The sequence below is a fragment of the Elephantulus edwardii genome, unplaced genomic scaffold, assembly GCF_000299155.1.
Source record: "Elephantulus edwardii isolate Elephantulus edwardi_28Jun2011 unplaced genomic scaffold, EleEdw1.0 scaffold00052, whole genome shotgun sequence".
NCBI lineage: Eukaryota > Metazoa > Chordata > Mammalia > Macroscelidea > Macroscelididae > Elephantulus > Elephantulus edwardii.
In genome coordinates, this window is record NW_006399802.1 from 2,868,312 (window position 1) to 2,886,787 (window position 18,476).

Below are 18,476 nucleotides of genomic sequence, written 5' to 3' on the forward strand. Positions count from 1 at the left end.
TGATAAATCGTCCACCAATCTTGACCCCACATTTCTCCTCATAGAGCCCAGCCTCCTGGATAATCTGTTCTGCATATAGGTTGAAAAGTTATGGAGATAGGATGCATCCCTGGTGTTCACCCTAGATAGAGTGGGAAAATAATGTGTAGCAAAACGAAAAATAATAATAAAAGAAGGACAAGGCTTACTGGTCTGATGGAGACCAGTGAAAACCTGAGATTATGATTCTTCTATAACCTTCATGCCTGGAGTGGAATTAAACTTACAGGCAAATAAACTGAGGAGGACCTGAAGTACTTGCTGCAGGTCAAGGATTGCAGCCTTCAACATGGATTGAAGCTCAACATCAAGAAAACAAAGATTCTCACCACAGGGCTGATTGGCAGCATCATGATAGACGGTGAAGAGGTTGAGATTGTTAACAGTTTCCATTTGCTTGGCTCCACCAGCCAGGAAATTAAAAGACAAAATGCATTGGGAAAGTCTGCTGTCAGAGACCTCTCCAAAGTACTGAAGAGCAATGATATCAGTCTGGAGACTAAGGTATGCCTGATCCAGGCCATAGTCTTTGCAATTACTTGCTATGTGTCCAAGAGCTGGACAATGACTAGGGATGACAGATGATGCCTTTAAGCTGTGGTACTGGAGAAGAACATTGAATATAACACGGACTGCTAGGAGAACAAACAGGTTCGTCCCAGAGAGGGTGAAACCAGGCTGTTCCTTGAAGGTAAGGATTCTGACGCTCCATCTGACATACTTGGAATGTTTTGCAAAGAGGACCAGTTCTTTGCAGAGGGATATAATGCTGGGGAGGGTGAAGGGACAGTGCAAGAGAGGAAGACCCTTGATGAGATGGATTGAGTCAGTGATTGGGGTAATAGAGATAGGTGTGTCAGAGACAGTAAGATTGGCACAGGATAGAGCAGGGTTTAGGGCTGTTGTACATAGGGTTGCTATGAGTCACAGGTGACTCAACAGCACATAACACCACCACCACCACAAAGCAAACAGTAACATCAGAGAAGTACACACTCCTTAGAATCGTCAATCATATGAGATCAAAAGGGCAGCATTTCCCCAGGGATAAAGGAGCCAAGAAAGAATAGGACAGAAGGAAGAATAGAAACTGGAAACACAGGGAGGATGTGGGAAGAGTGCTGTTACACTGCATGGGGATTGCAATCAATCCCTGACATGCAGTGTGTATAAATTGTTGAATGGAAAACTAACTTGCCCTGAAAACTTTTACTTAAATCATAATTAAAAAAAAAAAGACAGCAAAACCAAACAATACAACTACAGTAGCATCTGCAAAAAGAAAACCTATGGCACAGGAACAGGCAGCACTTTGTTCTGTTGTGCCATGAACTAGGGGCTGACTCCACAGTAGCTAACTAATGTACACAGACACCATGCATAGAGATTTCTCAAACAACCTGGCAAGAGAGGTTAGGAAATAATGGGACCAAGCATTTGTGGCTGGGTTATCTGCCTGACCCTGAAGCAGGGAGCGCTCCTCTATTTTCTGTGGCCTTACAAAAATCCATTTCCTCCTTCAAGTTCCTTAGGGTTCAAGTCTAACTTTGTGTCAGATAGGATATTAGGAGGCAAAGTTTCTCCTGTTCATGAAAAGTCAGCAATTGGTCCCTTGAGATGTTGGAAGGGCTCTTCTCCCATTCTGCAGGCAAAGGGGCTGAGTGATATCCTGAGGGTATGGCCTTGCCAGAAGCTTTCTCCCAGGCCTGGTCCCACTCAAATCCTGAGTTGAGGGGATGCAAGCTCCAACCTGAAGACCAGGCCTGGCACACAGAGGGGCAGCGGGCAGGCTGCCATCCTTGGCACTACTGGGGCCACATTTCTTGCCAGATGGTCTTGAGTTCCAACATGCTGGGAGAGCACAGGCGCTTGGGAGCATAATTTTGCTGTCATCCCTGTAAGTAACTGTGCCAACAAAGACCCTAGAGAATCCCATCTTCACAGAGTGCACAGAGACACTGGAGGCTCTTGGAGACTCAGGCTTAGAGCATGACCCTCTTGGAAGAACGTGGAGTAGCATATATCACCAGGAGACACGGCTTGGACAGGCACTCCACGTACCACACTAACGAAGGAAGCCGTGCGCGCGCGTGTGTGTGTTTAAGGTGTCTTACCTGTGAAATCTTAGAATGAAGCCTAGAAGGATTGTAAAAACCATCTAGCCTAACTTTCCATTGTACAGATAGGGAAACCAGCCCAGAAAGAAGAAAAGACTTGCTTGGGGTCCCGTGTTAGGGCTGGTAGTCAGGCTGGCCTGAAGCACTAAGCTATGTTCTTTCCATTCCCTGTATTACTTGATCCTCTCAAATGACTGTGCAATTATAAAGACCTCATAACTGTGGTCCGAGACTGATCTCCTAAGGGGGCCCTTTTGCTTTCAACAAACTCTGTGAAGTCTTGTTTCCCCACAAACTAGGGGATTATATATATAGCTGTTGTTTTTTTTTAAAATTCTAAAAACAAGGATTAGGTCAGATACCTCTTTCTTCCCTTAGCCAAACCCTCCCTACTTATTTGAAATCCCCTGAAACTCTAATGAATAGTGGATGGAAGCCAGACTAACAAGCCAACTCATTGTATCCACCAACAGAGCAGGCCTACCTGATGTTTTGGTGTATCTGCCCCCAATACAATGCTTATATCTATTTATCTATGTTCTAGTGGCTTAGTGATAAGGAAATACACTACCAACCCTTAAGTATGCACCTGAAATTCACTGCTTATCTGCAGAGGAAGATGGGCAGTCTCCTTCTATGTGATTTACAACCTTAAAAAACCCACTGGATGGTCAGCTATAGGGTAGTCTGACTTGATGGTCCACAACAACAATAATCTATATCTAAGGAGCTCTGGTGTTAGAACTGTTAAGAGCTCAACTGCTGACCTAACCAGAAGACTGATGGTTTGAACCCACCAAGATCTGATATCTACTCTCATAAAGACTGCACCTTAGGAAGTCCTACTGTATGTAGTTCTATTCCATCCTACAGTCATTATTGGTTGGAATTGACTCGAAGGCACACAACAGTAACAACAACAGCAACAAATCTTTATCTAATAAACTATTTAATCTAGATAAAGAGAAAATATCTTCCCTTTTCTTCTGACCTGTGCTACAGAGTTTTCTCTGGACCCACATTTGTTTAATGAATAATCTAGAGTTACTTTCTTCTTGTTGTTGTCAAATATGACCCACAGTGACCCTGTGAACAACAGATCCGAACCCTGTCTTATCCTGTGTTGTCTTCAGAATCGGCACAGCCAAGCCCATTGGTGCACTCACTGTTTTTAACTTTTAACAGTTTTTTTGCTGACCCTCCACTTCTCAAGTGTGATGTCCTTTTATCCTTTTCCAATAGTCAGCTCCTCTGGGAGAGTTTGTAAAACACTCAGTGCCCTCCCTCCTAGGAACAGCTGAGTGGGAATTTCTGAGGTGGGTTCAGACTGCACTCGTGCTTTGTTGTTGTTGACTGCATTAGCTAGGCCATTTGTAAAGACAGTGGGACTGGAATGGGGGCCTTTTTCTGCCTCTAGACTTGCTCATTTTATGTCTCGTCAGATGACAAAATTGACCTGTCCCCTCAATAGTAGACTACACAGCTTGTTTGCATGGGTTTCCCTATAAGGTGAAGCCAAAAGGTGCTGTTCATCTTATATTATTAGCATAGTCCCACCCAGTCGTACAGCAAGAGAAAATATTGACTAGGAAAGCTGCCATTTTGAAAAATCAACCTACTGACCAAACCATTAAAAACAATACTGGGGGAAAAAATCCAACAAAATAATACTGGACAATGAAGGTGACAAGCACGACCCCCAGAGACCTGTTGCTATAGTAGGGATCTTAGTGTTGCAGTAGATTAAACCTAATGACTGGAGTTCAAATCCACTAGCCAGTCTAAGGGAGAAAGTCGGGATAGTCTACTTCCACAAAGATCTACAGCCTCTAAAACCCTGTGGAGTGCTAGAGGGCTGCTGAGTGTCAGAATCAGCGGGTTTGGTACTCGGCGTTCTCCTGTTGGAAGTGAACTGATGGGATTTTCTGTCTCGTTGTCCTGGAGTCAGAACTAACTCACAGCTGACCCTCCAGCAGGTTTTCAGAGGTTGTAAATCACATGGGAGGACTTTTCCCATCTTTCTCCCCTGGAGCAGCCGGTGGATTAGAACTGCCTGTCACTGGGTTGGCAGCACAGCACATCCAGTATGCAACCAGAGCTCATCTCATATCCTCTTAAGGACTTTTAGGAAATTATCTTTTTGGCATTTATGATGGTATTTTTCCTCTCTTGACCTATTAAAACAACAAATTATAATAACAAATTATCTAATTATGAATCAGCCTTACAGTCATCATGAGACACTATCCTTTAATGATATTGCTGGATTGAATTTACCAACCTTTAACTTGCTATTTATGTAATACCGGGAGCTTTGGTGACACAGACCATATGGAGTTGCGCTGCTAACCCAAAGGTTAAAAACCACCTGGCAGTTCACAACCACCAGTGGTTATAGGGAAGAAAGATAGGCAATCTCAGAAAGCAGCGGAAATCCCACTGGAAATTCTCCTTGAGACCCATCACCCTGACACTGAGACACACCTCCCATGCCTATCATGTGTGAATGTATGTCAGTCCATGTGGGGCTGACAGGTGTATAGATGGGCAACGCCTGTTGGGATCTCTACTGTCCGGAACATGGAGTTCAGCCTGATGGGAAGAAGCCCAGAGACAAAACCACTGGTGAAGGCATGGCTCCTTCACCACCTTCTTCTGTGCAACTGGTGCCAGGAAACTCATACCCTGAGCAGTTTTTGTGGATTTGGAGCCCCTCATAGATAATAAGATCTGAAATATCTCATCTCCATCCAGAGCAGATTATCACTACACCCGTAGCCACAATACCACTGGTGTGGAGATCATTGACCCAGTACTGGATTAGATCGAAAAGCTGTCTGATGAGTACACAGGCCTTCAGGGCTTTAGAGGGGGCACTGGCTCTGTTTTCACCTCATTCCTCAAAGCATGGTTCTCTGTTGACTATGGTAAGAAATCCAAACTGGAGTTGTCCATCTACCCAGAATCTCAGGCATCCACAGGTGGAGTGGAGCCCTGCAACACCCTCCTGACAACCCATGCCACCCTGGAGCACTTGGACTTTCCCTCATCGTGGGCAATGAGGCATCTCATTTCCCTCTGCAGTCTGGACATTGAGCATCCAGCCTACACACACCTCAATCAACTCATCAAATTGTTTCCTCTGACACTTTCCGCCTGCACCTTGATGGAGCACTGAACATGGGTGTGGCAGGGTTCCAGATCAGCTTGGTGCCCTCCCCTTGCATCCGCTTCAGCTTGGCCATGCGTGCACCAGCAGAGAAGGCTGACCGTGAGTAGCTGTTGGTAGCAGGGATCACTAATGCCTGCTTTGAGCCGGCCAACCAGATGGCCAAGTGTGGCCCTCATCATGGCAAGTACAGCTACGCACTGTACCGTAGAGATGTGGTGCCCAAGGACGTCAACACTGCCATTGCTGCCATCAGGACCACGTATAGGATTCAACTAATTAATGTCCTATGGGCTTCAGGATTGGTATCAACTATCAGCCACCCATTGTGGTGCCTGAGGGTGAACCGGCAGAGGTGCAGAGAGCTGTGAGCACACTGAGAAACACTACCAGCATCGCGAAGGGCCTGGGCCCACCAGCACAAGTTCAACTTGGTGTACGCCAGAAGGGTGTTCACGCTCTGGTATGTGGGTGAGGGCATCTGGCTCCCCAGGAGAAGGGTCACAAAAAAGTGGGCATCACCTTCTACGAAGACGAGGATGAGGGAGAAGAATAGCAGCTGCCTAGAGTCAGTTCACCATGTTTATTGCAAAATCTTTCCCAAATAAACAGTCTCCTTGCACAGTTAAAACAACACACACACACACACACACACACACACACACACACACACACACACACGCGCCACTGGAAGGTCAGCCATGAGATGGTTCCAATTTTTCAGGATGACTTTGACTGATTTTGATGCTATCACTCTTTCACTCCCCCCCCATAAATGCACTTTATTATACAGATCTGGGACACAGCGAGTCACCTCTAAGACTGCCTCCCACTCTTTCACTTCTTATGCATTCAATACACATGTGAGTGTATAAACAAGGTTTGGTGTGAGGGTTATGCTGGATTTGTAAAACATTTTACAGAGTGTTTCAACTTTTATGTTGTGGAATCACATAAATAGTGTGAGAGTTATCTATTGCCTGAATTTTAAAATAATTCACTTTTAAAACTATGGTGAGCTAGGCTTTTTTGGACATTTTTGTTTGTTTTTTTAAAAAAACCCTACTTTTCCAGACTCTTTGATTTTTTAAAAAGTTTATTTATTTGTTGTCTATCTTCTTCAGCAAGCAGGGTTGTGTCATCTGCATAATGCAGATTGTTCATAGGTCGTTACCAATCTTGACTCCACATTTCTCCTCATAGAGCCCAGCCTCCTGGATAATCTGTTCTGTATACAGGTTGAAAAGGTACTGGGGATAGGACACATCCCTGGCATATGCCCTTCCCAATTTTGAACCATGCAGTGTTCCCTTGCTCTGTTCTAACAACAGCCTCTTGGTCCAAGTATAGGTTTCTCATTAGCACGATCAAGTGTTCTGGAATTCCAATTCTTCTCAGAGTCAGCCACAGTTTGTTATGATCCACACAGTCAAACGCCTTTGCATAGTCAATGAAACACAGATATACATTCCTCTAGTATTCCCTGCTTTCAGCTAAGATCCATCTAACATCAGCTACAATATCCCTAGTACCACGACCCCTTCTAAACCCAGCCTGGACTTCTGGCAGTTCTCTGCTGATGTGCTGTTCCAGTTGTTTTTGGATAATCTTCAGTAGAATCTTGCTTGCATGTGAAATCAATGAGATTGTTCTATAGTTTCCACACTCTGTTGGGTCACCTTTCTTTAGAATGGGAACAAATATAGATCTCTTCCAGTCTTCCTGCTGCAGAGGGTCAAGGACTGCAGCCTCCAATATGGATTGAGGCTCAATGTCAAGAAGACAAAGATTCTCACCACTGGGCCAATTGGCAGCATCAGAATGGATGGTGAAGAGATTGAGATTGTTCACAGCTTTAGTTTGCTTGATTCCACAATCAACACTCTTGGCATCAATAGCCAGGAAATTAAAAGGCACATTGCCATGGGAAAGTCTGCTGTTAGGGACCTCTCCAAAGTACTGAAGAGCAATGGTGTCTCTCTGGAAACTAAGGTGCGTCTGATACAGGCGTCTTTGCAATCACTTGTTATGCATCAGAGAGTTGAACAATGACCAAGGAGGATAGAAGGAGAATTGATGCCTTTGAGCTGTGGTGCTGGAGAAGAGTATTGAGAGTACCACAGACTGCTAGGAAAACAAACAGATTCATCCTGGAAAGGGTTAAACCGGATGGCTCCTTGGAGGCAAGGATTCTAAGGCTCCCTGTAACATATTTTGGACATGTTGTAAGGTGAGACTGGTCCTTGAAGAAGGATATCATGCTTGGTAGGGTGGAAGAGAAGGCCCTCTGTGAGGTGGATTGATTCAGTGACTGGGAAAATTGGGATGGGAGTGTTGGAGACAGTGTGATTGGCACAGGACAGAGCAGAGTTGAAGGCTGTTGTACATAGGGTCGCTATGAGTCGCAAGCGACTCGATGGTACATAACAACAACAACAATCTTTGTCAGCAAAATTTGAGAAATTATTATTTTAATTCAAATAATATAATTTCCTCAGACTGTTTGATTATATAACCTTTCTCCATAATTATTATTTATTTATGTTTCTCTTCTTTCCTTGATTCTTGTTACGTGCTGTTGAGTTGACTCTGACTCATAGTGCCCCCATGCACAATAGCTCTGAATCTTGCTCTATCGTGAGCCAGTCTTACTGCCTCTAATACACCTACCCTCATTATTTCAGTTACTGTGTCAGTCCATCTCATCCAGAGTCTTCTTCTTTTGCACTGTCCTGCCACCCTTCTAAGCATGATGTCCTCTAAGGACTGGCCCCTCCTGGCAACATGCCCAAAATATGTGAGACAGAGCTTAAAAATCCTTGCCTCCAAGTAACAAATTAGTTTCACCCTCTCCAGAGAAGACCTGTTTGTTGTCTTAGCAGTTCATGGTATGTTCCATGCTCTTTTCCAGTACCACAATCCAAAGGCATCAATTCTTCTTCTGTCATCTTTGGTCATCGTCCAGCTCTCTGATGCATAGTGTGCAATTGTGAAGACCATGGTCTGGATTAATCTTTAGACTGACATCGTTGCTATTCAGCATTCTGAAGAAGTCCCTCACGGCAGATGGACTTCCAAAAGAACTAACAGGTCTGGCCTGGAGATGGTGAAACCAACCTGCTCCTTAGAGACAAGGATTTTGAGACTCTGTCTCACATACTTTGGTCATGTAGCCAGGAGGGGTCAGTCTTTGGAGAAGGATATCATGATCACTGTCGAGAGACAGTGCAGGAGAGGAAGACCCTGGGTGAGATGGATTGACACAATAAATGGGGTAATGAGAGTAGGTTTGTCAAAGACAGTGAGATTGGTTCAGGATAGAGCAGGGTTCAGAGCTATTGTGTATAGGGTCTCAAGGAGTCACAAGCAACTCAACAGCACATAACAACAACAATTTGTCTTTGTCTCTATTGTTAGCATTTTCAAGGAGCTGACTTTTGAATTTATTTATTAATTCTACTATTTGTTTTTATACTTAACTATTCTTGCCCCCCATTCTTCTCCCTCACTCCCTTCTTCATTCCTGCATACCACAGCCCCCAACTCTTGTATCTACCTCCTCACTCCTTATTTGCTCCTGTCTCACTGACTTTTTTCATCTCTACTGTTTTTTCTTTGATGGAAGAAGGTAGTTTCTTGATATCTACTTTTATCTTTACCAACTGTTGATTACTTCTTCTTTTCTTGGATTAATTTCTCTCTCTTTTCCTTTCTTACTTGAATGCAGAGTCTATGTTTATTTAAAAATACAGTTATTTAAGATTTCCCTCATATTACCACTTTAGCTGTATCTCAAAAAGTTATGTGCAACATTGCACATGAATAACAATTTGGCTAGATTTGGAATTTTTCTTTTATAATCTTTTTTCTTCAAACTCTTTTGATGTGTTACTTAATTTTCTTTGTGAGTTCACTATTTCAGAGAACTTTAAAGCAATCAGATTTTTTTTTGGTTGTTGTTCATTTGAAAGTTATTGTTATTTTTCCTCTGGCTTTGATTAGCCTATAGAAGTTTTCTTTTATTCTTCTCTGGTATGTAGCTGGTGCTTAGTAAATCTGTGTTGGCTGAATGATTAGAAGAATTTCACCAGATTATGTCAAGGAGTACATCTCATTTATTTAATTTTGTCTGGTGTTCTGTATATTCTTTTGATCAGAAAACTGCAGTGTTTGTTCTGCTCAGGGAAATTTTATTCTACTTTTCCTTTTGATTATCACTTCTCCATCTGCTCAGTCCTTTCTCTTTGGGATTCCTGCTAATATCTGGATTCATCACTCAAGTCACTTTTATTTTCTCTGTTCTTCTCCTTTCAGTTCTCAAAGAATTCCTTGGGTTTGTCTTCCAATTCACAGAGACACAGCCTCTGTGGAGATTTACAATTCAACAGTTGTATTTTACATTTCAAAACAGTCTGTCCTGATCTAGTTGCTTCCCACATTCATGGCTTCAACAGCTATTTCTTTGTCCTTATATCACTTAGTCTTTCTGCAGAATATAAAGTTATGTGGGATTTCTGTACAGTAGCTATGAACAGTCCAGAGTGAAATAAAAAATTCAATTCAATTTATATTAGCATTGAAGAGAGTAAACCCCGTAGGAATGAATTTAATGAAAAAGTGCAAGATTTGTACACTGAAAACTACGAAATATGATTTAAAGAAATGAAAGAAAGTTTAAATAAATGGAAAGACGTTCTATGTCTGTTTTCTTTTGGGGGCAATGAACATATTCTGGAAATAGGTAATGAAGGTAGTTGTACTGCTTTGTGAATATATGCAAAACACTGAATTACACACTTTAAAAGGTCAATTTTGTGGTATATTATGTATATTTCAATAAAAAAAAAGATATGACTCACCTAAGTACAGGGAGCTCTGGAGGCCTAGTGGCAAGAAGCTGCGCTGCAATCCCGAAGGTGATTTGAATCCATCAGCTGCTTCGCAGGAGAAGAATGGACAATCTCTTCTTGTGCAATTAGCTGTCTCTAAAAACCCGCCAGATAGCCAGCTATGGGTCGGTTCTGACTTGACAGTATACGCCACCACCACCACAAACGCACCGGCAGAGAAAGATTTCTCACAGGGTATAATAAGCCTGGCAAATCCACCAGACCGGTTTCTGCAAAAGAAAGGGCCTCATATGGATGCAGACAAGGTCCCTCTTGAGATGGAAGGACACTCAGAGGTCACTGTATCCAACTGTCAGGTCAGTATCCTCTGTTACGCAGTTCTTCCAAGCATCCTCAGAACTCTATTTGCTTGCGTCTTTTGACAGAGAACTCATTTCTCCCTTTTGCAATGCCATTGATCTTAAAATTCAGGCTTTTAAAAAAGATGGTTTTGACAAGCTCTGGTGGCCTAATGGCAAGAAGCTGCACTGCAATCCCAGAGGTGTGTGATTTGAGTCCACCAGATGCTCTGCTGGTGAAGGAAGGACAATCTCCTCCTGTATCAGTCAAATCCGATTTGATGGTGCACACACACACACACAATAATTTTTTTTTTAAAAAAGATGGTTTTACTGAAGTTGGGTTTTCACAAGTAGACTAGGAAATGATGATTGTTGTTGTTGGTTGTCATCAAGTGTGACTCATAGCAACCCCATGTGACAGGATAAAACTGGCCCCATAAAGTTTTCTAGGCTGTGACAGTTATGAGAACAGATCGCCAGCTCCTTCTCCACCGGTGATTTCGGACTGCCAGCCCTTCAGTTTGTTCCTGGATGCTTAGCCCTTGTACCACCTGGGCTCCTTGGAAGGTGCTTTATTGAGAAGAAATCATTCTTCCTGTATTTTCTTCTGCTGGTCCTGGCTCTGTCGTCTCAATCACAGAGAACATGTCCACTCCCTTCACTCAGTGGCAGCCCTTTACAGACCTACATTGATTCATCACAATCTCACAATGTGTTCCTCTCTCTGTGTTCAAAATCTTTAGCTCACCAGGCACTGGATAGCCTGAATTGCCTCCATCAGAGCAAAGACAATTGTGCTTTGTGTTGTCATATGCATGTGTGCACGTGCAAGTGCCTGTGTGAGTGTAGAATACAACCAACCATCCGCTTATATTAACACTCCTCTAACAAAACACAGCTGAGGGCCAGGAACTGAACCAGGAAGCCCTATGAACCTTTCAAAGTGGTGTCAGAGTCCAGACACTTTACTAAGAAAATCAACTCTGCTTGACATTTTAACTCTTCATTCACATACAATTTGAACACGTTTGGCTTCCTGTTTACCAGACTGTAGTGGCTCAGAGTGGAGACAAAATTGTCCAGAAGCAGGTCCACCATGCTAGCTCCTCTACGTGGAGCCGACATGGTCGCTCATTGCATCTCACACACAACGCTGCTAAGGTGAACCACCTGCTCCAAGGCATAAATATGGACAAGCTCCTCTTGTGCAATTTACAGCCTCTGAAAACCCATAGGAGGGTCAGGTACGGGTTGATTCTGTTTTTATAGTACACACACACACATCACAGCTTTGAGGAGGCAACTCTTCTCTAGTTGTATTTTGAATGCCTTCCAAAGCTGAGGGGTTCACCTTCTGGCACTATATCTAACAATGTTCTTCCATCGCCCACAGAGTTTTCAAAGGCCTGTTATTTCAGAAGTGCATGGTCAGTCCTGCTTCATAGTCTGTCTTAGCCTGAAAGCATGGCTGAAACTTGTCCACCATCAGTGGTCCTGATGGCATTTGAAATAGCTTCCAGCATCAAAGAACACACAAGCCACCACATTATGGCAAACTGACAGAAGTGTACTGGTCTGTCACTGCAGCGTGAGGAAATTAAGGCACCAAACTCTTGTTCACTTATTCTCTAAAACAGAGATTTCTCTCTGTCTTTCTCTGTTTCTCAGACCAAAGCCTTCTCAATCAGGAAGCACATGCATTTTTTCCTCTGAACAAGTAATTTCCGATCCTCATTCTATCAAAAGCACGTCCATACACCCCCCATTTCTGCCTTGCCTGCTTTGCAGGGCTGTCTGTGGAAGGAAAGAACAGACTCTTGTTTACTCTTCATCAGACTTAGGATGAGAACAGAGAAGCAAGGAAAGGAACATAAAACCCTGAGATTTAGGTCATGTGATTGGAGTCAAAGAACATCTCAACCTTAAAAAAAAATCCCATACACACTCCAGTCACTTTCTATAGGCTCCTCCTCTCAGTCCCTGGCAACCACTAACCTACTGATTTGTGTCTGTGGACTGACAATGTGACAGTGACTACAACAACAGGGTCAGACAGAGCAATGGCGATGAGGGTGTGGCAGGACCGGGCGCTCTTTTGTTCCATCGTATACAGAGCTGCTGTGAGTTGGAATGGACATGACAGCACCTAAAAATGATGACAACAACACAGGTTTCCCTACTCTGGTCATTTCCTAGGAATGGAATCAGCTGTATGAATTTGTCTCCTGTTCCTCAGAGTGAAGGTTTACATTTCCTTTCCGTTGTGGCATCTGTCAGTACTCCTTTTTTTTATGACTAAGTAATACTTTGCCATTTTCATCTTCCACGTTTCATTTATCCACTTATCAACTGACAGGCAACTAGGTCGTTTCTACTTTCTGGCTAATTATAATTTTGCTGTGAATAGTCATATGTAGGTCTTTTTTTAATAAAATTTTATTTTATTTGTGATTTTAATGAACATTTACAGAGAAGTTAGATTTTCATTCATTCATTGTGGCCACGTGGAGGTCTTTGAATGGACATGCTTTGTTGACTAACTGCAAGCCATTGTTAAATAGTAGGTTCTGTTGAATTGGATTTTTACCTTTTTCTCCTCCAGTGCCTTCACTGCTTTTGTGGAAGATAGGATCCACCGTCTTCACTGATGTCACTCTGGATCACGTCATGCTAAACCCTTTATTAGTATCTGATGAATCAAAATGAATTGAATTTTAAAGGTAAGTGACCCTGAGGTCTGTCTTCTAGATCATCGCTGTGGTCAGCAACATCACCTGCCTCTGTTTTTGAAATTGACTTTTTCCGGGGGGCTAAATGCTGAATGAGATAAGAGGCCAACTAAGCAAATTCGCCCTTTAATCAGCCTCAGGGTAGAAGGTGAAGAAGCAGGGTGAGTGTGCATCTTGAAGAGATGGCAGAGTTCCCAGAGCGGGCTGCAGTGATGGGAAACCACTGAGCTCTTGAGAGCCCTTGTCTGAAGGGTAGATAGAGGCTTGGCTGTGGCCCTGCTAGACCATGGGATCTTCTTCCAGGCCTCACGTCCTCAGCAGCCTCTAGGTGCTCTGCCCTGTGGGGCCCAGGTGCCGCCAGGCAATGGAGACTTTTACTTACGTGCGCTTAGAGCATTTGTTCTTCGTCCCTCTTGTGAAAGGCTCTGTTTAGGCTGATGGGGGATGGTGCTGTCCAGAAGAGGGGTGCAAGAGCTGATCTTTCATTCTGTTGCTCCTGGGGCCAGGATATGATCATGTACTTTCCAATGGTTGACAAAAAGCAGATGCTATTTATATTCATATAGAAGATAGAAAAGTTGGGGCTGGATTGGCATCGGAACTCCACAGCACCTAATTTATTCTGCAAGATGCCCCCCCCAATGGACAAAGTTTGTCAGGACCAATGTAATGTTCTATTTCTAGAACTAAAAAGTCTATTGCTGAATTATAATATCACAGAGATAAATTAATTGATGGAGACGGCTATGGAGGCTGGGAGGATCTCAGGCTGAACTAATGGTGGGGTAATGTCTAGAAGGAGGGAGGTGAGTAGTCTACTCACTCTGGGCTGTACCAGGGACACCTGCTGTTTTGTGTCCTGAACTCTGTCTGAGGTGGAGAAGGAGGAGGCTGTGAACACAGTAGTAGAACAAATGAAAGACTCCAGGAACAGGGACATTGTCTACAAAGCTTTGCAAGACTATCTTGAGGTAGAAAGATTGCAGGACCCCCAAGGGCCTAGTTAAACCCAGTGGTAGAAGCTGCAGGAAGACTAAGATCAGGTCAGAACTGCCAAAACCTTTCTCAGAGGCAGAACAGCTATGCATGGTGGTTTGGGCCAGTGTCAGTAGGCTGCAATGCCCTGAAGTAAGTCCTCAGGGGCTGAGCTAAGAGAGTTCCGAAAAGCATTGCACAACATCTGCAGTGATGCTCTCCTTCAACGGAAGCATGTTGGAGCTGGCCAGGTCATTGTGTCTTTAGAACCACCCCTCCTTCATTCCACATCTCTGAAAGAACGGCCCTACCGCCCACCTAGCCTCCAAGCCCGAAGCCTGGACATTTGCCTAGAATCCTTCTCATCTTACACCCACAGCAATCAATCAGTTCAACAACCAGGCCCTGTCTAAGACAACGCCAAGATAACTCTTGTATCTGGTTTCTTTTCTCCATCCCTACTGTTGCTACTTTAATGAAAATCCTTCTCATTTCTGCCATGGCCTCTACTGCTGCTTTGGACCTCACCACTGGCCATCTTAAGTGATCTTTCTTAATTGCAGACTTGTTTGAAATATTTGCTGTCTCTCCATAGTCTCAGGATACACCCTGAGCATGAGATTCAGCTCATCTCTCTGGGCTCACAGTTCTGGGATCAGCTGCTCTCTGCTCCAGCTACTTTTGGTTACTACCTCATCTTTCCCAACATTCTCGGCTTCTTATACATCAAAATCGCTCTATCCTATAGGATCTTAGGTAGATGCTTCTTCCTCCAGGAAGCCTTCACTAATTCCTTTAGTTGCCAATGTTGACTTTCTTTCCTCAACAGCCTGTGTCTTTCTATGCATCAATTTCTCTCTAGTAAAGAGGCTATCCTCTGGCTGGTCTCTGCCCGCTGGATAACTTTTAACTTACAAATGAAAAACAGAAGCCTGTTTGATTCAAGTACTTGCACAAGGACCACATAGCCAGCAAACATCAGGGTTGAGAGTCGAACTCATGCCTGTTTTCTACAAAGCTGTACAGAGCTCCTTTTTTTGGGGGGCGGGGAACTTGACTGTTGACGCCCTCTCCTCTCCTCTGGACTGATTACTTGGACTTGGGGGGCCATTTCCAATTCATTATGGGGTCCTCAGAACCCAACATCGGACCCAAAGCAAAGTGGGGGAGAATGCACATGTAAATCGATGGAAACACATGGTTTAGTGGAATCCCAGTGAAGTGCCACAGTAGTGTGGATGAAAGCAAGCAGGAGAGAGTTGGCTACAGGAAAAGATCATTGCGTGGAGCCTCTGGGTGCAGCTCTTGAGGGAACATATTAATTCCACCGCGGGTGTCCTGGGGTGCATGCAGCCTGCTGCTGCTGCGGAGGCTCCGTTTGCCCACACCTGGGACGCTCTTGAGAGGGAAATGGGCTCTTCTCATCCCAGCCTGGAGAGGTCTGGAGAGGCCCACGCTGCCGCTGCCGCTCAGCTGGAGCCGGGCCAGCCCGGGAGAGCACTCACGTGTGCGCACTTGAGCTGCAGCCGCCTTCTCTCCTTCGGAGATCACACCGCCAGGCGCATAGCTCTCCCCTCCGCTAATGCAATTTATATGTCTGAGCATGAACGGAGGATTTGTGAGCGTTCAGAGCAGTGGTTTTGGAAATTACCGTGCCTGACCAGGGCTGCTGGAGAGAAACCTAAGGTGTTAGGAGACTTCAGGGGAATTATTTTTGATGAACCAGAGGCTCCGCCTGACCAGGGGAGAGAACGTACTCTGGGGGCTCTGGAGCCCTATTTCTATCCTATTTTCTCCCCCAGATCCATCTCCTCTGACGTGTGTCACCAGATCGATTCCCACTCTCAGCAATCCTAAAGGGCAGAGTCCTCTTCCAGGGCTTTCGAGGCAGCAGTCTTCACAGGAGCCGGGAGCTCGTCATGTCTTCCCGCCCTGAGAAGCAAGCAGCTAGTGGATTTGAACCTCTGGCCTTTCAGTTATCAGTTGAATCCTGAACCATTATACCACTAGGCTTCGTTGACCCAGTGCGACTTTCTGGTTGCTGCAGGGAGAATGAGAAGACCTCGAGGAGCAGAGGAACAATGAGTAATTGACCAAATGGTTCCAGCCGTGAGCCAGGCAAAGGTTAAAGGCTGTGAGCAGGCTGGTGTCCAGACGTGTGCTCGCCAGCTGGGGAAGTTTGGGTACATTGTCCATTCTTTGTGCCTCACACGTATTTGGTGAGGTGTAGAGGGATAAATAATGTGTCCTTAGACATAGTCTCTCATATTGTAAAGGAGACAGGCTTTAACATCCAAAAGACTTATGTGACTTCAAGCAAGCTGCTTGATTTTTGAGCCTCCTTTCTCTCATTTGCAATGTGGGGATAATAATCCCTCCCGTCCAGCACTTGTTTGTCAGCTTGTACTGTGGTGGCTTCTATGGCGCTGTGATGCTAGAAGCTATGCCGTTGATATTTCAGACCCGCCAAGATGACCCAGGTTTCAGTGGGCTTGCCAGGGAGCTCTGGTGGCTTAGTGGTAAGGCATTGCACTGCCAATGCAAAGTACACTGTTTGAACCCACCAGCTGCTGTGCAGGAGAAAGATGACCAGTCTCTTCCCATGCAATTTACTGCTTCTGAAACCCTACTGAGGACCAGCTATGGGCTGGTTCGGACTTGACAGTATGCAACAACAACAACTGGTCTAGGAAGAAAGGCCTGGAGTTCTACGTCTGATATGCTGCTGGGAGAATTCTGCATTCATAAGGAACTGTGACGACATAGTGTGTTACATGTTATTCTGGCAACTGAAAGGTCATTGGTTCAAATGTACTAGCTGCTTGGGGAAAAGATGAGCAATCTCTTCTCATAAAGATTTATAGTCTCAGAAATCTGATTCATGGTCATTGTGAAAGGAGCAGTGGTAATCTGAGGGTGGTGAAGGCTGACTTCTACCTGCTTCACAAAGGGAAACTGTCTTCATCAATAATATCTATAGCAATAAACAGTAGCTCTGTCAGACATGCCAACCCCATGCTTCTGCACCTCTTTCTACCAATAAATCAAGTCTGATATTCGTTGTTGACTTAGAGTTTATTCACAGTGTGGGGTTTACTAGTGAAATAAGTTGGAGACTGGAGGAGGCAAAGAACATCATCCAAGGCAAGACTGCAAGTCCAGGTTCAGTCCGGCAGTTCCAGACCAGATTAACAAGGGACAATTACTTAGTGAAAGTCCAAGGTTAGGTCAACAGCACAAATGCAAGAAGCCTTTGGTTTCCTTTATCACTTAGCAAACTTTATCTCAGAGGAGTTGCAAGCCAGCTTTTTCTTCAGTCATACAGCAAGCAAAACTGTGGCCTTTATCTCCAGGGTTCCTCTGGTTACACCTGGCCACAGTCTCTTCACCCTTTCTCTACCCTTGCCACCACCTTCTCTTATACTCTCTTAAATTGGTTTCAGAGTTGTTGAGGATTTGCAATACCATGTGTTTGCAGTTAAGGTAGCTGGAGCTCATCCCCCAGCCCACCCATGGGGGCTAATGCTAGAAATGCCAATTTTCTGTCACCCAGTCAGTACATGTCAGGATCAAGTTGATGACAGTAGATTTTGGGTTCATATATTTAGAGGCTGCAACAATGGACTTGAGCATGCAGTGATTCTCTAGATAGTACAAGACCAGGGAATGTTTTGTTCTGGTGTACATGGTATTGCCATGAGTCAGAGCTAACTCAAGAGCAACTAACAACAAATAGCTGACTTGTAGGATTGTTTTAAGGGACTGCCACACAATGCAACGTCAGGGTGGTAGCATCTGACCTCAACTAACCTGGCAAGGAGGAAGAGTTCCTATCTACAACTAGACACACATCCAGGCTACTTCAATCAAGTCTAACACTAATTCTCTTTCCTACTACTTGTTGTTATATGCCGTTGAGTTGAAACCAACTCATAGCTGATCCTCCAGCAGATTTTCAGTGGCAGCTTAATCACGTAGGAGGAGATTACCCATCATTCTTCCATAGAGCAGCATGTGGATTCAAGCCACATGTCTTTGGCATCACAGTGCAGCTTCTTACCACTACGCACCAGAATGTTGCAATAGTCTTACATAACTCACAAACAATACTCATCATTACGGGGCTTGTTAGGGAAATAATATTACAATTCAGGTCAGGAATACTCAGGAAATAATTTTTCAGGCAGGACATTAGGTATGTTTGAAAGCAGACCTCCTTCCAAACTTCAGCCTCTCATCTCTGGGCCAGTATTACA

At 44.3% G+C, this 18,476-nt stretch overlaps 1 pseudogene; it reads left to right on the forward strand.

The window, feature by feature from the left end:
- The window catches only part of LOC102861721, a 42,565-nt pseudogene extending 28,992 nt beyond the window's left edge, over nucleotides 1-13,573 (forward strand).
- The last annotated feature ends 4,903 nt before the right edge of the window (nucleotides 13,574-18,476 follow it).